Genomic DNA, 22,095 nt, shown 5'->3' with positions numbered 1-22,095 from the left:
TCTCTTCCCGCTTCTCTAGTTTGAAATATATAACATTGTGTGGTAGCATCAATGACATCAGTACTATGTATTTAAGTAGGATTTAGCTGTAAGTATACTGTGTTCAACTTGTTGCCTGTAGAATAAATTGAATCTAAATACACAGGTATCTGTTATGTAGATAACGAGCATTACTTAGACCTAAGCACCATGGTAGTGTAACGGTTAGTGGCAACGCTGTTACAGCTCAGAGCATTCTGTAGATCAGAGTTCAATTGTCTGTAAACAAGTTTGTACATTCCTTCTGTGAGTGTGTGGGTTTCCTCTGGATGCTCCAGTTTCCTCCCACGGTCCAAAGATGTACCGCTCAGTGGGTTATTTGGTCATTGTAAACTGTTCTGTGATTCGCTCGTTTGTTGTGTGCCATGTCGTATGATGTGGGTGATCACGGTGACTATGATTGTTCTTGGAAAATTTTTTCTACAGAAGTGGTTTGCCATCGCCTTCTTCTGGGCAGTGTCTTTACAAGTCGGGTGACCCCAGCCATTATCAATACTCTTCAGAGATTGTTTGCCTGGCGTCAGTGACCGTATAAACAAGACTTGTGATATGCACCAGCTGCTCCCATGGCTTCACCTGGGGGGGGTGGGGGCTAAGCAGATGCTACACCTCGCCCAAGGGTGTTCTGCAGGCTAGCAGAGGGAAGGAGCACCTTAGACCTGCTTTGGTAGAGACATATCTGTACCCTGTCACCCAAGTCCTGTGGTTAGACTGTTATTAAATAGATGGGATGCTGGGCAGCGTGGTTTGGTTCTGCTGTATCTAAATAAAAAATAAATTGTATAAAACATGCACTGCTCTGCCCTCATCACCAGCCGAAAAACTCAGTCAAGTTTGTAAGACATACTGACTGTCACTAATATGTCTTGGCTTTTCCAAATGCAAGTACATTTTTTTTCTTAAAAATCTTATCCAATAGTTGGTGAAATGGGAATAACGATTCTAATGCAAAACCAAATGATATCATAGGGCTGTACACTATAAATGGTGTGATTGGTGCAAGTGCTTGTGAGCAAAGGTATCTTGGTGCCGAGAAGTATTTGATATTATGTAGATTTGGCTGAATGATTGAGATGACGTTAGCTATAAATAGATTTGAAGGTATCTCTTCCTGCTTGATCACAGTATTTACAACTCAAGTTTGTGTTGTATAACATTGTGTTGTAGCATCAATGACATCAGCAGTACGTATTTAAAAAGACTTTTAGCTATTTATATGCTGTGTTCAACTTGTTTATTGCAGAGAATAAATGGAATGTAAATGCATAGATACCTGTTGCATACATAATGACTACCACTTTGATCTAGGTGCCATGGTAGCACAGCAGTTAGTGTGACTTTATTACAGATCAGGCATTCTGGAGTTCAGAGTTCAATTCCAGTGTCATCTCTAAGCAAGTCTGTACTTTCCTTCCCATGAGCACAATGGTTTCTTCCCGATGCTCCAGTTTCTTCCTACAGTCCAGAGACGTACCAGGTAGTGGGTTAGTTGGTCATTGTAAATTGTCCTGTGGTTAGGCTAGGGTTAAATTAGTGGGTTGCTGGGTAGTGTGGCTTGTTGAGGCTGAAGAGCCTATTCCGCACTATCTCTAAATTAAATAAAATGATTCCTCCTACTTCAGCCTTTTACCTCTTCTATCACTTCTCAGCTCACCCCATCAAATGAAGGGTCTCAGCCCGAAACACTGACTGTACTCTTTTCCTTACATGCTGCCTGGCCTGCTGAGTTCCTCCGGCATTTTGTGTGTGTTGCTTGGATTTCCGGCATCTGCAGATTTTCTCTGGTTTGTGATTTCACCTAACACTTGCCAGTTGGTACTCCTTCCCCCCCCCCCCCCTTTTTATGCTGGCTTCTTCCCCCTTCCTTTCCAGTCCTGATGAGGGTTCTTGGCCCGAAATGTCAACTGTATATCCATATCTGTATCTGCTGCCTGGCCTGCTGAAATCTAGCATTTAGGGTGTGTTGCTCTGGATTTCCAGCATCTGCAGAATCATTAGTGTTTATCACTTTGACATGGTCCTTCCTGACTCAAAACAGTTGTGGGATTCAGATATGACACGAAGTACTGTGAATGTCCAACTTGCATAGGAATGCCATTTGGGCATGTACACCCATCCTGGTTAAGGGCATACAAAATCATTGGACTCAGTTTACACCGCACGCTGTTGGAGCAGTGCTGCCAGGATAATCAAGGACATGACCCACCCAGCTAACACACTTTTTGTCCCTCTTCCCTTCGGGAGAAGGTTCAGGAGCTTGAAGATTCGTACGGCTAGATTTGGGAACGACTTCTTTCCAACTTTGATAAGACTGCTGAACGGATCCTGACCTGGATCTGGGCTGTACCTTCCAAATATCCAGACCTGTCTCGGTTTTTTTTACACTACGTTACTTTCCCTTTTCTGTTTTCTATTTATGATTTATAATTTAAATTTTTATTATATTTACTATCAACTTGTACTTAAGGGAGCGCGAAGCACAGAATCAAATACCGCTCTGATGATTGTATGCTCTGGTATCAATTGTTTGGTGACAATAAAAGTAAAGGAAAGCAAATAGAACATTTAAGCTGCTCTATCAGTTTTAGAGTGACTCACTCACCATTTACATTGTCTGACCTGATTTGAATTCCTTTATACTTGGTTTCTGTATTTTTGTCATTGCAAGTTACATTGTTACCATTCTCGATTATGTTGCCTCATTGTGTGTGATATTCCAAGGATTCCAATCATACTGATGCTAATTATAGAAAGTTGCCATTTCTCTGTGAAACATTAACTTGGTGTTCACCAATTTTTTTGTGCCCGTTGTAGGTTTTAATATTTTGGTCTCAAATCTCACTGAATTTAAACTAATCTTCACAAATAATCCAGGAAATTTTAGGCCAGTAAATTTGACGTCAGTAGTAGGTAAATTATTGGAAGGAGTACTAAGAGATAGGATCTACATGTATTTAGATAGACAGGGAGTTGTTAGGGAGAGTCGTCACGGCTTTGTGCATGGTAAGTCATGTTTAACAAATCTATTAGAGTTTTTCAAGGAGGTAACAAGGAAAGTGGATGTTGTCTACATGGACTTCAGTAAGGCCTTTGACAAGGTCCTGCATGGGAGGTTAGTTAGGAAGATTCAGTCGCTAGGTATACATGGTGAGGTAGTAAATTGGATTAGACATTGGCTCAATGGGAGAAGTCAGAGAGTGGTATTGGAGGGTTGCTACTCTGAGTGGAGGCCTGTGACTAGTGGTGTGCCACAGGGATCAGTGCTGGGTCCATTGTTATTTGTCATCTATATCAATGAGCTGGATGAAAATGTGGTAAATTGGATCAGCAAATTTGCTGATGATACAAAGATTGGAGGTGTAGTGGATAGTAAGGAAGGTTTTCAAAGCTTGCAGAGGGATTTGGACCAGCTGGAAAAATGGGCTGAAAAATGGCAGATGAAGTTTAATACAGACAAGTGTGAGGTATTGCACTTTGCAAGGAAAAACCAAGGTAGAACATACAAGGTAAATGGTAGGACACTGAGGAGTGCACTAGAACAGAGGGATCTGAGAATACAGATACAAAATTCCCTAAAAGTGGCATCACAGGTAAATAGGGTTGTAAAGAGAGCTTTTGGTACATCGGCCTTTAGAAATCAAAGTATTGAGTATAAGAGTTGGAACGTTATGGTGAGGTTGTATAAGGCATTGGTGAGACTGAATTTGGAGTATTATGTGCAGTTTTGGTCACCAAATTATAGGAAGGATATTAATAAGGTTGAAAGAGTGCAGAGAAGGTTTGCAAAGATGTTTCTGGGACTTGAGAAATTGACATAGAGGAAGGTTGAATAGGTTAGGACTTTATTCCCTGGAGCATAGAAGAATGAGGGGAGATTTGATAGAGGTATATAAAATTATGATGGGTATAGATAGAGTGAATGCAAGCAGGCTTTTTCCACTGAGGTTAGGGGAAAAAAAAACCAGAGGACATGGGTTAAGGGGGAAAAGTTTAAAGGGTACATTAGGCGGGGCTTCTTCACACAAAGAGTGGTGGGAGTGTGGAATGAGCTGCCAGATGAAGTGATAAATGCGGGCTCACTTTTAACATTTAAGAAAAGAAAAACTTGGACAGGTATGTGGATGAGAGGTGTATGGATGGGTATGGTCCAGGTGAAGGTCAGTGGGACTAGGCAGAAAAATGGTTTGACACATCCAAGAAGGGCCAAAAGGCCTGTTTCTGTGCTGTAATGTTCTATGGTTCTAAATAAAGCTGAGGCTTTACAGGGCCTTGGTTAGACCGCACTTGGAGATTTGTGAGCAATTTTGGGCCCTTTGTTTAAGAAAAGATGTGCTGGCTTTGCGGAAGGTCCAGAGGAGGTTCATGAGAACGATTCCAGCAATGAAAGTGTTAACACATGAACATTTGATGGATTTTACGTTTCAATGAGACCTCCCCTCCCCCTCATTCTTCTATCAAATATTGAAAAGCCTGGATAGAGTGGATGCGGAGAGATTGTTTTCTATAGTGGGGGAGTCTAGGGCCATAGAATAGAAGGACTTCCTTTTAGTACAAGGGACATGGAGGAGTTTCTTTAGCCAGAGGGTGAGTGGTAAAACTGTGGAATTCATTGTCACAGAAGCCTGTTGAGGTCAAGTCATCTTTAAAGGAGGCTAATGGAGTTCTTGATTAGTCAAAGGTTACAGGGAGAAGGCAAGAGAGTGACTTTGAGAGAGGTAATAAATCAGTCATGATGGAATGGAAGAGCAGAATGATGGGCTGAATGGTCTAATTTGCTCCTTTTTCTTATGGTCTGAATAATTGATTTTAATCTGTGCTGCCATTTTCCACTTTACTTCCTATGTTTCTAAAACATAAAGTCAAGTCTTGAAGACTTGACCTTAAATTGTGACATCTTGGATTTGTTTCAGACCATAAAACCAAATGGTCATTGGGTCTGCTCCACCATTCCATCATGGCAGATTTATTATCCCCCTCAGCCCATTCTGCTTTCACCCCGTAGCATTTTAAAACCTTACTGATCAAGAACCTTTCAACCTCTGCTTTAAATGTACTCATTGATTTGGCCTCCACTGCCGTCTGTGGAAATGAATTTCATGGGTTCACTACCTTCTCGCTAAAGAAATTTCTCCTCATTCTGTTGTAAGTGGACGTTCCTCTATGCTAAGTCTGTGCCCTTACATGAGTGCCTGTACATTTATGGATTTTGGCAAAAGTAAAATGTATATTTTGGGCAGAAGGAGTTGCATTCTGTTTCATGAATAAAAATGTTGTTTTGAGCAAAATCTTTCAGACAGTGTGGTAATTGCACAAGTTAAGGTAGGAAAATCATACTTGCACCCATTTTATGTTTACATAGAACACTGCGGGCCCTTCAGCCCACAATGTTGTGCTGAATTTATAACCTGCTCTTTGATCAATCTAACCCTTCTCTCCTCCATAACCCTCCTTTTTCTATCATTCATATGTCTATCTAAGGGTATTTTTAAATGCCTTGAATATGTCTACTTCTTCCACCATTCCTGGTGGTGCCATGCTCCCACCACTCTCTGTGTTTTAAAAAATACTACCCCTGACATCCCCCCACCCAAACTTGCCTCCAAACTGCTCACTGCATCCATATACCCATTTAAGAAACTTTTAAATAATGTCTGAGTGTCTCACCACCACTCCAAGAAGTGCATTTGAGGCATTCACCATTCTCTGTTTTTAAAAAAAACTCCCCCCAAACTTTCCTCCAGTTACCTTAATATTACCCCTGTTCATATTGGCCTTTTCTACCCTGGGAGAAAGTCTTCTTTAAAAAAAAAATTAAGTAGCAGAAATTGGCTAAAGTCTGGTTCGTCCAAACTTGATTCTAATAGAAGTAACTGAGGATGTTTGTAGTTTTGTGATACGAGGAAATGATCGTGTGGAAGAGTTGAATGATTTATGAGGACAAATCTGTTCACGGTGTGCAATGTCACCTGTCGTTGTTGTGTGATCACTCCAGTAAAATATAATGTTCTCCAAAGGCAGGGGTTGCCAACCTGGGGTCAATGGACCCCAAGGTTAATGGCGGGGGCACTATTGCATAAAGAAAGGTTGGGAACCTCTGTCCTAAGGTGTTGTTTATTAGTGGGTCCTTGGGTAGCTCTGGAGGCTGATCCAAGATCCACATATTCTTGTGCTTGTATGTCACCTGTAAATCATGTTATCCTGAAAGTTTTAAAAAAAGACACAAGATGGTGGAAATCTGAAATCAAAATGGAAAATGCTGGAAAGCCCAGTGGGGCAAATTGTTTTGACATAAAGAGAAAATGAGCTGATGCTTCAAATCTTTTTCTGTTTCAAATGAAGCTATCTGACCTGCTGAGATTTCCTGGCATTTTCTGTCGTAATGCTTAATGCCACATAAATGAATAAAGCGGGAATGCAATTACAAAGATGCATCTATTTGATAGAGGTATACAAAATTATGAGGGGTATAGATAGGGTAAATGCAAGCAGGCTTTCTCCACTGTGATTGGGTGAGACTAGAACTAGAGGTCATGGGTTAAGGTTGAAAAGTTTAAGACAGACAGACATACTTTATTGAACCCGAGGAAAATTGGGTTTCGTTACAGCAGCACCAATCAAGAATAGTGTAGAAATATAGCAATATAAAACCATAAATAATTAAATAATAATAAATAAATTATGCCAAGTGGAAATAAGTCCAGGACCAGCCTATTGGCTCAGGGTGTCTGACACTCTGAGGGAGGAGTTGTAAAGTTTGATGGCCACAGGCAGGAGTGACTTCCTATGACGCTCAGTGTTACATCTCGGTGGAATGAGTCTCTGGCTGAATGTACTCCTGTGCCTAACCAGTACCTTATGGAATGGATGGGAGTCATTGTCCAAGATGGCATGCAACTTGGACAGCATCCTCTTTTCAGACACCACCGTCAGTGAGTCCAGTTCCACCCCCACAACATCAGTGGCCTTATGACTGAGTTTGTTGATTCTGTTAGTGTCGGTGGATGAGGGGAAACCTGTTCTCTCCGAGGCTGGTGTGAGTGTGGAATGAGCTGCCAGTGGAAGTGGTGGATGCAGGTTCATTTTCAGCATTTCAGAAAAATGCTACTGAGTGGGAGGGGTGTGGAGGGCTATGGTCCGAGAGCAGATCGATGGGACTAGGCAGATTAATGATACAACAGGGCCTATTTCTGTGGTGTAGTGTTTTCTGACTCTGACAACTGAAGCAGTCAATTACAAATAGCACAAATGGTGGCATGGCCTGGTACAAACACTGCACTGAAGCCGACAGGAGGGCTCTACAGTGGGGCTTCTCCGAGGATCGTCACCTTGCCGTGGTGGAAATGCGTGTGAGTTCCTAAGACCCCAAGAACGACACTGACTGGAGTTTAGCCACCTGATGCTTACCTCCTGGTAGGGTCACCCATGGTGGAAAGGTCAAGGGGAAGGTTCTAGGCAAAGAGCAATTCAACCAAAACTTCAACAGTGGAGTTGGTGGATGATCAGTGGCACCAGCCTACCCACCATTAGGGTCATACATACAGAAAGGTGCCAGAAAACAGTTAATAACATCAGTGAGGATTCCAGCCACCCTTCGCATGGACTGTTCCTCCCACTTACATCAGGGAGGAGGCTACATACTATCCACGTCAGGACCGGCAGATTCATAAACAGTTACCTTGCCCAAACCGTCAGGCCCATCAACACCTCCCCCCAGTAACCCACCAGCACCACCACCTACACATAACCTATTGTCCCTATCTGTATTGTACATACTGTCAGTCTATGTGTACATTGTGTTTTACAGCACTGTTTTATATTTATTGTTTTCTTCCAGGTTCAAGGTACATTTATTATCAAAGTATGTATGCAGTATACAACTCTGAGATTTGTCTTTTCCAGAGAGCCACAAGACGAGGAAAACCATGAAAGCCATTCAAAGAAAAACATCCCCCCTCCCCCACGTGTAAAAAGATATGAATCATGCAAGTAGCAACAAGAACATTAAACCCCAAACCCTGAACCCCTTACACCAAAAATTGAACAAATCATGCAGGCTGTAACAGGAACATCACCACACACACACACACACACACACACACACTCACACACACACACACACACACACACACACACACACACACACACACACACACACACACACACACACACACACACACACACACACACACACACACACACCACCCCCACCCCCGCAAATAGCAACTAAAAAGAATGGGGGAGACACAGAATATGAAATCACAAACCTGATAGAGTCCAAGTGAACTACAGTCCGTGAACCTCAGATTCAGAACCCCACACTTCACCTTTGCTTATTGCAGGTTTTTATTATGTCACATGGATCTGGAGTTACAATCATTTTGACAATACCAGTCTTGCATCTTAGAATGAAGCGTTTGTATCCTATCAGTCCCGAAGAAGGGTCTCGGCCCAAAACCTTGACTGCTTATTCATTTCCATAGATGCTACCTGACCTGCTGAGTTCCTCCAGTGGTTTGTGTGTGTTGATTCAGATCCTATTGTGGCATGGATCAAAGGGAGAGAGGAGTTGAATTACGGAGGCAAATTGAATCTGTCTGCTCGATATCAAAGAGGTATTTGAGTGCAGTATCAACCAGCTGTTTAAAATTCATTATCCATAGAAGACTGTTTTTTTTGTTGGTGAGTGCTGGGGGTGTTGCAAATTTACACTATTTAGGTGCAAGAGAGCTTATTCATAGGGGAATTATATGTATATGGAAATAATTTTCTCTGCTGATATTTTCTCTGCTGATATTTCAGCTGCAGGAAGTTGAGTATCTAGGACACCTTTGCAGCAGTAGCTTATTGGGCACTGACAGCTTTATCTGTGTCCTTGGCAAACAACCCAGTCAGTGTGTATAAATTAATGTCAGCTCGAAAGCAAAGATTTTAGCTGGTGGGCCTAAAGGGCGACAGGTCTCATTAGCCTATGCATTGTTCTGACAGCACTTGCATGGTGAGCAGTTTTGGACTCCTTTCAAAGAAAGGTTGTGTTGCATTGGAGAACAGATTGAGAAAGGTCATGAAAATTATCCCAGGAATGAAAGGGTTAACATCTAAGGAGTGTTTTGGTGTTTCTGAGCCTGTACTTGCTGGGGTTTAGAAGAATAAGGGGAACATCTCAGTGAAACCTACCAAATGTTGAAAGGACTAGATTGGGTGGATGTGGGGAGAATGTTTACTATGGTGGGGGTACCCAGAACTAGAAGGCAGAGTGTCAAAATTGAGGGGTGACCCTTTTGGACAGAGGTAAAGAGGAAATTTTTTTTAGCTAGAGTGTTGTGAATCTGTGGAATACTCAGCCACTGACTGCAGTCTGTGTATATTTAAGGCAGAAGCTGATTGCTTTTTGATCGGTCAGGGCATCAAAGGATATGGTAAGAAGGCAGTTGTATAGGGTTGAGTGGGATCCCGAATTAACCATGATGGAATGGTGGAGCAGATTCACAGGGCTGAATGTCCCAATTCTGCTCCTATGTCTTATGGTCTTACAGTCTTAATACGAGGATGTCCCTTTAGAAAAGAGAGAAGGAGGAATTTCTTTAGCCAGAGAGTGGTGAATCTGTGAAATTCATTGCCACGGAAAGCTGTGGAGGCCAAGACTTTGGGTATATTTAAAGTGTAGGTTGTTAAGTTCTTTGTTTGTGAGAGCTTCAAAAATTATGGGAAAAGGCAGGAGAATAGGGTTGAGAGATAAAACAAATAGGCCATGGTCAAATGAGAGAGGAGACACGATGTGCAAAATATCCTATTCCCGCTCCTATGTCTTGTGGTCTTATGTCTCATGGACTTTAATTATGCTATTTTGTATAGAATTCATAAGCTAAGTGAAAAAAATGTACACCTGATTAATCTGAAAGTTGATTTATTAAACATTTGGTTAATTGTTTTCAAGGTGGTGTCTCGCTACGTTCTCCGCCAACATCATGATTTAGATTTTTTTGTCTTCTAAGTTCTTGGGGTTTTGGAGACAGAGGGGGGAGTCAGAGGCTAGGTTAGTATTTGGGGAAGTAAGAGATTAGATTAGGGTTTAGGGCCAGGAATGTGGTGGAGTTAGATGTCAAGTCTTTGGTCGGCATTCCACGTTCGAGGTCCAGCAACGTGGGTGGGTGACGTAGGTCATACGCAGTTCAGGCTTCTGCTCCAATCAGAGGCCAGTGGGCAGGAATTTGTGCGACTTTGAGGTGTGAGGGATGGCCTTTGGGCTGCCTGTAGTTTGAGCCTGTAGGTTGATACTGAAAAAGGTCTGTCAGTGGTCTGTAGGTCAAAGCCCAATGGAGGCTGAAGGCCTGTCCTGAAGTTGGAAAACTGTCTGGGTGGATGGGATTAAAAGGGCTTGTTTTGCAGTGCTGTATCATTGCTCGTTGTGTTCTTAGTTGCACTGTCAAGCATTGTAGGCATGCTGCGTTGGTGTCAGAATATGTGGTAGCACTTGCAGTCTGCCTCCAGCCCATCCTTAGGTGTGTTGGTCATTTACACAAGTAACACACTTCACTGTATGCTTTTGATGCATACTTGTTAAATAAACTTCTACAGATATATGGTGGAAAACATTCTAACTGGCTGCATCACCACCTGGTATTGGAGGGGTGCGCATGGGGTGTGGGGGAGAGATCGAAATAAGCTGCAGGGAGTTGTGAACTCAGTCAACTCCTTCAGGTCCACCAGCCTCCCCGGCATCCAGGACATCTTCAAGGAGAGAATGTTAAGGACCCACATCGCTCAGGAAATGCCCATGAGCACTACCTCACTACTTTTTTATTGCTGTTTTTGCACTACTTATTTAATTTATCCATTTAATATATACTTACTTCAATTCAGTTTTTCCCGTCGAGACTATCCCTCGAGGTCGAGGATGATGGTCTTCGTTCCGTTGTTCTATATATGGGCTATTTCCCACTATTATCATGTATCGCATTTTACTGCATCATAAAGAGTACAAATTCCATCACGTATGCGGGTGATATTAAGCCTGAATCTGAATTATAAATATTTTGCCAAGTTTGCCCTTTCAATTCATGAGTCTATCTAGATTTCTAAACTGGACCAAATTCTTTCTCTTCCCCACCCCACCTTAAGGTGAGTGCATTAGCCGCAAACCTGGACTAATGTATAATCATAACCAGGCCAAGAAAGTGTCTGGAAAATGGTGAAAATAAATGATGTGTGAATAGAAGCTGAATTTGTAAGCTTGCTGCAGAGAAAGAGGATTGACTGTAAATGGGAGTTGAGAGAGGGATTTAAAAAAAGAAATTAGCTTTATTTGCCAGATGTACATGGAAACATATGTGTCGTTTACATCAATGACCAACACAGTCCAAGGATTGGTTGGGGACAGCCTTCAGGCATCACATAACTCGCTAACCCTAGCTGCACATCTTTAGAATGTGGGAGGATACTAGAGCAGCCAGAAGCCACACAGAGTAAGTACAAACTCCTTACAGACAGCAGCAGGAATTGAACCCTGATCCATGATTGATGGCTGCTGTAAGGCCATTGCGCTAGACACTGTGCTACCATGCCATCCCGGATGAGAGAAGGAGTTGACACAAATGAGGAAAACAAGTGAGGGGAAATAAAGCAAGAAGCGGGGGGGGGGGGTGAATGGGGATGAAAGCACTAAGAGTGACCTGTGAAAGACACAGAATGGTGGAGGAACTCAGCAGGTCAGGCAGCATCAATAGAGAAGTTTTGGGCCAAGACCCTTTATCAAGACTTGGAAGGAAGGGGGCAGAGGCCAGAATAAGAAGGTTGGGGGTGGGGAAGGAGGTCAAGCTGGGAGAGGATAGCTGAAACCAGGTAAGGTGGAAGGTGGGTGAGTGGAGAGAGGGGGTAAAGTAAGAAGCTGTGAGGTGATAGGTAGAAAAGGTAAACTGCTGAAGAAGAAGCAATCGGATAGGAGAGGAGACTGGACCGTGGGAGAAAGGGAAGGAGGAGGGGCACCAGAAGGACATGATGGGCAAGTGAGAAGTAAAGGGGTAAGAGGGGAGCCAGAATGGAAAATGGAGAAATAGAGGGGGCGGGGACAGAAATTACCAGAGGTTAGAGAGATTAATTTTCACGCCATAGAGCAGCGGTTTCCAAACTTGTTTATGCCATAGACCCCTACCATTAACTGAGGGGAGGTCGTGGGCCTGTACGGTTGGGAAAGAGGAAAAGGAATGATAAAAGCTGTTAAACAATGAGCAAGAGATTGTGTGAACAGTTTTGAAGTAAACAACGTGACAAATGTTTGGGATCAAAATTTGTCGTACTGCATATTTTTAGGCACTTCCTACACAATGCTGCGGGAGTAAGTTTACCAGAAGAACTGTGGGAGTTCAAGGTGGCAGCATACCACCTCCTCAAGGGCAAAGACGAACAATAAACAACTGCTTTGTCACTGTGGTGGCCATCCCAGAGGTTGTAATACAGCTATTTGCATAAGTAACAAGCACAGAGTTACAGTACCTGAAGCATTATACCAAGTTGCAGTGAAAACTATGTAGTGTCATCTATTAAATTGCGCCTCTCACTGATGGCAGAGTTTTTCTCACTCTCCATTTTTATTGTATTAGAACAGTGGTTCCAAACCACTCCACAAGTTGGCATATCTCACTCCTGTACACCTTCTCCTCGCCACCTGAGATTCTACCAACAATGGCTGTATAGTCAGCAAATTTATAGATGGAATTTGTGCTATGCTTAGCCACACAGTCATGTATATACAGAGAGTAGAGCAGTGGGCTAAGCACATACCCCTGAGGTGCGCCAGTGTTATCGCCAATGAGGAGAATATGTTATCACCAATCCACACAGATTCTGGTCTTCTGATTAGGAAGTCAAGGGTCCAATTGCAGAGGGAGGTACAGAGGCCCAGGTTCTGCAACTTCTCAATCAGGATTGTGGGAATGATGGTATTCAATGCTGAGCTATAGTTGATGAACAGCATCTTGACCTGGGTGTTTGTGTTGTCCAGGTGGTCTAAAGCCGTGTGGAAAGCCATTGAGATTGGGTCTGCCGTTGACCTATTGTGGCGATAGCTTGAACCAGTCTGGCCATTTTCCTGTGACCTCTCTCATTAACAAAGAGATTTTGGCTTCAGAACTGCCACTCGCTTAGTGTATTTTTAAAATGTTTTCTCCCCATTCTTTGTAAACATGAGAGACTGTTGTTCTTGAAATACCCAGAGGATCTGCAGTTTCTGAAACACTCAAACCACTTCATCTGCACCAACACTCATTCCATAGTCAAAGTCACTGAGGTCACATTTCTTCCCCATTTTGATGATCTGAACAACTGAATCTGGTGACCAGGTCTGAGTCAGAATCAGGTTTAATGTCACTGGCATGTTTTGTGATATATATCTTAGATAAGTAAAGAGAACAAAAGAAAATGAGGCAATGTACGTCGGTTCAATGTCCATTGAGAAATTGTATAGCGGAGAGGAAGAAGCTGTTCCTGAATCGTTGAGTGTGTGTCTTCAGGCTCCCTGATGGTAGCAATGAGAACAGAGCATGATCTAGGTCGGGGGTCGGCAACCCGCGGCTCCGGAGCCACATGTGGCTCTTTTACGTCTGTGCTGCGGCTCCCTGTTGCTTTGGGAAATAATTGGTCAGTATTTAATTAAAATGTATTTTATGTTAGTTTGTTAGTTTTTGAAATGTAATTCTAAATTTGAAGATTATGGTGATCTTGTACAATCTAAATAAGACGTTGTGGCGACCCATTTCCTGACACATCCGAACCGGCTCACAATTAGCCAGCGTTCAGGCTAAGGGAGATAGCCTACGGGGGTTTGTGAGTACGTGTCTTTTGCAGCATCCGCGCCCATGGGTGGCGGGATGAGGGAGGCTTAAAAGCAAGGCTGTTTAGTTCGAATAAAGCTATCTTTGACTGCAGTTTACTGACTGCGTGTAGCACACCGCTACAACGTGTTTTATCGCTGGCTGTCCAGAGGGGAGGTGCTGAAACGCTTTGTCGCATGTCTGGAAGAAGTGAAAACTTTCCTGGGCAGCAAAGGGCTCACCTTTCCTGAGCTGGAACAGCCAGAGTGGCTGGAAAAGCTACACTTCCTGGTAGACATGACTGCGCACCTGAACACGCTGAACACAGCTCTTCAGGGGTAAGGACGTACAGACCTGCACATGTTGGAGGATGTTTTGGCATTCGAGTGCAAGTTGACAGTGCTTGCCAGAGATTTACAGAAAGACACATTGTCTCACTTCCCCAATTTGAGAGAGTTCAAACAAGGTCACGACATGATAAATTCGGAGTATTTGCATTCTGCAATCATCGCAATGCAAACATCGTTTGGGAAACGCTTCTGTGAGTTCAGAGAGGGAAAAAACACATTATCCTTCCCGGTCACTCCCCTAAGCATCGATCCATCCCTACTGAATACGACTGCATTGTCAGGTGTGAGTCAACCTGACCAAGTATGATAAATATTTTAATTGCCTATTATTTTACGTATATTCATATGTTTTCATTGTTCAGTGAAATAGTCCTTTTATTTTTCAGGTTGACAGCTGGCTGACGTTATTTTTGGTTTGCTGCTGGCTGTAAATTTAAGTTTGGCGTTTTTCATAAATACAAGAAGGACTCAAATAGACGTTGAGTATTTTACTTAAAAGTAACCTTCAACCCAACGTCTTTTTTTCGGAGTTCAAAATGTTTTTGTTGCATGCAGAAATGTAATTTCGTTTTCTCTGCAGGAGTTCATCAATTTCATAAATGCAACACATTATAGTTTGTTTATACATAGCATAAAGGCAAAACAAAACGTTGTATGCAGTGTTATTTCATTTTAAATGTCAAACGGGTTTTGCGGCTCCCAGTGTTTTCTTTTCTGTGGGAAACGGGTCCAAATGGCTCTTTCAGTGGTAAAGGTTGCTGACCCCTGATCTAGGTGGTGGGGGTCCTTAACAATGGATGCCGCCTTTTTGAGGCATCACTCCTTGAAGATGTTCTGGATGCTGGGGAGACTAGTGCCCATGATGAAGCTGACTAAGTGTACATACAACTCAGAGCAGTTTATTTCAATCCTGTGTAGAGGCCCCCTCCTGCATTCCAGACAATGATACAGCCAGTTAGGATGCTCTCCATGATACATCTGAGAGTCTTTGGTGACATACCAATTCTCCTCAAACTCCTAATGAAATATAGCTGCTGTTTTACCTTTTTGTTTTGTAGCTGTATCGATATGTTGGGCCTAAGATAGATCCTCAGAGATGTTGACACCCTGGAACTTGAAATTGCTCACCCTTTCTACTTCTGATTTCTCAGTGAGGACTGGTGTGTGTTCCCTGGTCTTATCCTTTCTGAAGTGCACAGTCAATTCTTTGGTCTTACTGATGTTGAGTGCAAGGATGTTGCTACAATACCACTCATCCACTCATCCAGCTGATCTATTTTGCTCACGTACGCCTACTCTCATCATCTGAAATCCTGGCAATAGTAGTTGTGCCTTCAGCAAAACCTTGTGACACTACTTCGTGGATTCTGTTCTCTTTTTGAACTGCTTACTTGATTACATTTTTAATATGTTTCTTATTATAATTGATCGTATTTTTTATGTGTTGCACTGTAATGCTGCCCCAAAACAACAAGTTTCAGAACATGTCAGTGATAATAGCACACACAAAATGCTGGTGGAACACAGCAGGCGAGGCAGCATCTATAAGGAGAAGCACTGTCGACGTTTCGGGCCAAGACCCTTCGTCAGGACTAACTGAAAGGAAAGATAGTAAGAGATTTGAAAGTAGGAGAGGGAGGGGGAAGTGCGAAATGATAGAAGACCGGAGGGGGTGGGATGAAGCTAAGAGCTGGAAAGGTGATTGGCGAAAGTGATACAGAGCTGGAGAAGGGAAAGGATTATGGGACGGGAGGCCTCAGGGGAAAGAAAGGGGGAGGGTAGGGGAAGCACCAGAGGGAGATGGTGAACAAGCAGAGTGATGGGCAGAGAGAAAAAAAAACAAACGACCAACTACATATGTCAGGGATGGGGTAAGAAGGGGAGGAGGGGCATTAACGGAAGTTAGAGAAGTCAATGTTCATGCCATCAGGTTGGAGGCTACCTAGCCGGTATATAAGGTGGTGTTCCTCCAACATGAGTTTGGATTCATTTTGACAGTAGAGGAGGCCATAGATAGACATATCAGAATGGGAATGGGACATGGAATTAAAATGTGTGGCCACTGGGAGATCCTGCTTTCTCTCAGATAATAGACCTGATTCTGATTCTGAATGAGTACTCCGGCTGACGACTTCAGGTAAATATCCCTGTTGTTAGGGTTGATCTGCTTTCCCAACTGGACTGTAGGCATGGTACAACTAAAATGACAAAAATGGTGATCATGTTGTTGTATGGATTGGTGTGGTAATTAGTGATGGCTGGAATTGAGTGGAATTAAATGGTTTGCTCTCTCTCTCTTCGGGTGTATTGCACCAAGTATAAGATGTTCCATGATTTCTTTCTGTTGGTGATTGTTATTTAAATGGTTAAACCAGAAAATAGACTGAATTTCAAAGAACTTTCCATAATTATCTTTAGACAAAATAAACATCTAAAGTTGAGTCGCTCTAGAATCAGAATCAGGTTTATTATCACTGGCATGTGACTTGAAATTTGTTATCTTAGCAGCAGCAGTTACATAATCTAGCAGAAAGAGAAAAAACAATAATAATTAATAAGATAAAATAAGCAAGTAAATCAATTATGTGTATTGAATAGATTTTAAAAATGTAAAAACAGAAATCCTGTATATTACAAAAAAAGGTGAGGTAGTGTCCAAAGCTTCAATATTAAGAATTGGATGGCAGAGGGGAAGAAGCTGTTCCTGAGTGTGTGCCTTCAGGCTTCTGTGCCTCCTACCTGATGGTAACAGTGAGAAAAAGGCATGCCCTAGGAGCTGGTGTCCTTAATAATGGACGCTGCCTTTTTGAGACACTGCTCCCTAATGAGGTCCTGGGTACTTTATAGGCTAGAACTCAAGATGGAGCTGACTAGACGTACAACCTTCTGCAGCTTCTTTCAGTCCTGTGCAGTAGTCCCTCCATACCAGACAGTGATGCGGCCTTATCAGGATGTTCTCCATGGTACAACTATAGAAGTTTTTGAGTGTATTTGTTGACACGCCAAATCTCAACTCCTAATAAAGTATAGCTGCTGTCTTGCCTTCTTTATAACTGCATCGATATGTTGGGACCAGGTTAGATCCTCAGAGATCTTGACACCCAGGAAGTTGAATCTGCTCACCCTCTCCACTTCTGAGCCATCTGCAAGGATTCAAAAATTATGTGGTTTGAAAAAATAGCCCATTAAGAATAGAAATTCAACAATAGATTTTTTTTTAGGTCTGCCAGTATTATTTGGAGATTGGGTCCATTGAAAGAATGTTAGCTGGGTATAGGTTTTCTGCTGATTCACTGTGAATAATGTATACTGAAGAGCATTTGTTCTTTAGAGCACCAGAATCTCAATTAACTATCAGAGTGCATTTCCCTCAGGAATATGAAGACATTTGTTTCTCCTTTCCTGATAGCTTTATTTATGTTTTATTTTAACAATACACTGTGGAGTACATCGATTAACCCTAACTTACTCATGGGACAATTTATAATTACCAATTCACTCTCTTGGTTCCCCCTTGGTTTGTGGGGTGAAACTGGAGGACCTGGAAAACACTCACGGGGAGGACATACAGAGACACCTTACAGAACAGCGTCAGAATTGAACTCCAAACTCCAGAAAGCCACAAGCAGTAATAGTGTCACGCTAATCACCACATCATGCTTGTTCCTTTATGTCAGAGATTTGTCTTCCTCTGGCCTCTGAATTAAGGAAAGACATAATAGGGACACCTTCATTTTATATGGCATTTTAATGTAGCAGTAGACCCCACAGTACATCACTGGAGACCTATTAAAACCAAAAATAATTAGATAGTGCCCATAGATCTCTCAAAGTTGCCGTGCAAGTTGATACTCAAAATGCTGGAGGAACTCAGCAGGCCAGGCAGCATCTGTGGAAGAGTATAGTCAACGTCTCGGCCCAAAATGTCGACTGTTCTCTTTTCCATAGATGCCCCCTGGCCTGCTGAATTCCTTCAGCATTTTGTGTGTGTTGCTTGGCTTTTCTCTTGTTTGTCCTTTGTATTCATTTGCCTGATTGCCAGCATCTGCAGATTTTCTCTTATTTGCTTAAGTTGACATAGTTAAGAAGGCGTATGGTATATTGGCTTCTATTAGTCAGGAACCTGAGTTCAACAGTCATGAGGTAACGTTGCAGGTCTATAAGACCCTGGTTATACCACACTTGGAGTATTGTGTCGGGCCTGGTCCCTCAATATAGGAAGGATGTAGAAACATTAGAGAAGGTGCAGAAGAGATTTACCAGGTTGCTTTCCAATCCAGACAGCATGTCTTATCAGGGAAGGTTGAGTGAGCTAGGCCTTTTCTCTTTGGAAATGAAGGTAGATGGGAGGTGATTTGATAGAGGTGTAAGAGATGATAAGATGCATAGAATGAGTGGGTGGCCAAAGACTTTCTCTCAGAGCAGAAATAGCTAATCACAGAGCCTATAATTTTAAGATAATTGTAGAAAAGTATAGGGGCAATTCCTGAGGATTTTTTTTTTTACACGGAGCGGTGACTGCCTGGAATGCATTACCAGGGGTGGTGGTAGAGGCCAATATGTTAGGGGCATTTAAGATATTCTTAAACGATAAAAAAAGAAGGCTATACATGGGGGAAGTGTTAGATTGATCTCAGAGTTGTTCAGAGTTTGGTGCAACATCGTGGGCTGAAGGGCTTGTACAGTGCTGCAATGTTCTATGCTCTGTATCCTAACGTTAAGAGTTAGACTTTATTTGAGTGATTTCCTTAACAGAGGAGAGATTTGGAGTATTACAGAAGATGTCCCACATCTGAAAGCCACTAGAGGTGGATGAACAGAAATAGGTCACTGTTTATTGGTTCATTGTTGGCATGAGTATCTCAAGCTGCCAGAGTCCTGAACTGTGGCACTCACTCATTAAACTGGGGTGGCACGGTAGCATAGTGGTGCGTGTAACATCTCAGTGCTGGCCTCCCGGATTCAATTTCTGCCACACTCCATAAGGAGTTGGTATGTTCTCCTCGTGACTGCATGGATTTCAAAGATGTACAGAATTAAGGGAGGGAAGTTTAGGGGAGACATCAGGGGTAAGTTTTTTACACAGAGGGTTGTGAGTGCCTGGAATGACTTGCCAGGGATGGTGGTGGAGGCTAAAACATTAGGGGTATTTAAGAGCCTCTTGGACAGGCACATGGATGAAAATAAATGGAGGGTTATGGGGTAGTGTGGGTTTAGTACTTTTTTTAAAGGATTATATGGGTCGGCACAACATGGAGGGCTGAAGGGCCTGTACTGTGCTGTAGTGTTCTATGGTTCTATGGTATGGGTCTGTAGGTTAATTGGTCACATGGGTGTAATTGGGCAGCACAGGCTCGTTGGGCCGGAAGGGCCTGTTATCGTGCTGTATCTCTAAATAAAATATAAAACCTATACCTTAGCCTCTAGCTCTACTTTTTTCTTTCCTCCTTTATCTTGTTGGGACTTTTCCTTTAACTTAAAAATCATAAAGTGCTGGAAATTTTCAGCAGGTTGGTCAGCAGAAATATCATTAATGCTTCAGTTCAAAGACCCTTCAGAACTTAAATGCCTCTTCTGCAAGTTGCTCTCTAGTGATTGGTTAATTAGATTGGTTTATTATTATCACATGTACCACGTTACAGCGGAAAAAATGTCATACAGGTCAACTCCTTGCAGAGTTCATTGAGGTAGTAAAACAATAACAGTGTGGAAGGTGTTAACAACTACAGAGAAACTGCACAGCAGGTAGACAGTAAGGTGCAAGGTAGCTCTGACATCCAGAGGCATGAGATTGGCCTTTGGATGTGGACATTTAAAGCTAGTCGGCAGTCAAGTGGGCATCTGCTGGAGATGAAGCATTATGATCCTCAAGTTCAAGGATCATGGTCAGCAGGCTCTGTGTATGAGGGCCTGTGATCCTCGAGGTTATTCAGTAGGTCCGTCTGCCAGAGGACTGAGATCTGTGAGTCTGGGGCCAATGTCTGGAGGTCAGGGTCCACAGGTGGTCTGTCCTGGGATTGGAGACCTGAGGTCATCAGGTCCAGAGGTTGAGGTTGTCCCAACGTGCTGGAGGAAGGTGTGGGTGGTGGGATGTTGTTATGTCTGGCTTTTGCATGTTTGCTGAGTATTGTTCTGAACATTGTGGACATGTTGGTGCCAGAAACATGGTGACACTTGCAGGCTGCCCCTAGCACATTCTCAAGCTCTGATGGTTGTAAATGCAAGTGACACAAGTCACATGTTTATTGAAATATACAGTGAAATAACGTCTAATCCTGACGTTGAATTGTGAATCTAGGTCAAGATTCCATCTTCTCGCACTAGGGAACTTTCAGTAGTCTTATTAGAGTGGGATACAAGCTGTCCTTATGCCATTCCCAGGTGATGTCAAGCTAACATTGGCACCGAGAAAGGGATAGTTCAATTTGTGTAGGTCACTCAACCTGTGCAGTTGGCTTCCATCAGCAACATTGTTACTCTGCATTAGGTCATTTCATCTGGGCTCTTGCTGCATATAGACATGGAATCAACTCCACTAATAGGGGTTCGATTCCTGCCGCTGCCTCTCAGGTGTTTGTATGTTCTCTCCTGTGACTGTCTGATTTCTTCCCACATTCCAGAAGGACACTTGGGTTAGGGTCATTAGGAAGTTATGGGCATGCTATGTTGGCACTGGAAGCATGGCCCATAGCACATCCTCGGACAATGTTGGTTGTTGACACAAATGATGTATTTCACTGTAAGTTTCAATGTACATGGGATAAATAAAGCTAATCTTTAATTTTTCTCCACAGCTTGAAACCTTTCCAAAAGTTTACAACTCTATTTGTGCTGCCTTTGTCCCTAAAACAAAACTGTAGATAAGCTCGGAGAATGCAGGAAGTTGATCAGATGCCTTACAGAGTCTAGATGATTGACCTTGTACTGACGCTTCTGTAATTAAAATTGAAGATTAATTATTTAGTAGCTTTTAGATGAAATGGCTGTCAATATTTATCTAACTTTACTACCACATCATCATTATTCACATTTGACCAGAAGACTTTTTCTGTGGCATAAGCTTGTTTCATTAGCAGAGCAGGTTAAAGATAGCTAGTGGAAGCTGTGAGCTATGAATGCTCTTGATTCAATCTGCATGGTGCTAAGGTAATCAAAGCATATTAGTTCTACATTTTTTTTTGAGCTGATGTGACAACAGAAAGCTGTTAAACAGGCCAGCAATATGTTCTTGCAGTTTCAGGGAAAATGAATGCAAGGTTTGGGTAAATTAGCAAAATTTGTTGTTCAAGGAAATGTTTAACCATGAGAGATTCTGCAGATACTAGAAATCTTGTGTGACACACACAAAGTGCTGGAGGAACTCAGCAAGTCGGGCAGCATCCATGGAGGGGAATAAACAGTCGACATTTAATGCCAAGGCTGTTCTTCAGAATTGTTCTTCCCTCACGGATGATGCCTGATTTGCTGAGTATCCCCAGAGTTTTCTATTTTTATTTCAGATTTCCTGCACCTGCAGTTCATTTGATTTTTGATAAATGTTTTGTCAGCAATTCATGCAACATCTATGGAGGGGATTAGTAGTAGTAGTGTGATCCTGCGAGATGAGTGAGATATTCTCATAATGGGTTGTCTATTGGTGGGTCCTCAGGTGGTTGTAGAAGCCGATGCAGGATCCACATATTCTGGTGCAGTGTGGGCAAGATGGCAGTGGTTAGGGGTTGGGTCCTTTGATTGTTCAGTCTCTCCTTTTGCAGCCACCACTTGTTCTCCGTGGCACAGCAATCATGTACTGTGCTCCCTCTTGAACAGATTTCTGCCAGGTATATCTATTGAGTCCAGTGTCTTCCCAGTTTTTTGAAGTATTGTTGAAATCCTTCAGGCTGATTTTAATGTTATCTTTG

The 22,095-nt window shown here is 42.6% G+C and overlaps 1 protein-coding gene across 7 annotated transcripts in view; it reads left to right on the top strand.

The window, feature by feature from the left end:
* nedd4l (NEDD4 like E3 ubiquitin protein ligase) overlaps positions 1-22,095 on the top strand; it is a 423,982-nt gene that overhangs the window by 68,978 nt on the left and 332,909 nt on the right. The window lies entirely within an intron of this gene.

The sequence above is a fragment of the Hypanus sabinus genome, chromosome 14 (assembly GCF_030144855.1).
Source record: "Hypanus sabinus isolate sHypSab1 chromosome 14, sHypSab1.hap1, whole genome shotgun sequence".
In the NCBI taxonomy this organism is placed as follows: domain Eukaryota; kingdom Metazoa; phylum Chordata; class Chondrichthyes; order Myliobatiformes; family Dasyatidae; genus Hypanus; species Hypanus sabinus.
Note: the sequence above shows the minus strand (reverse complement) of the source record. Positions and strands in the feature narration are given on the sequence as shown.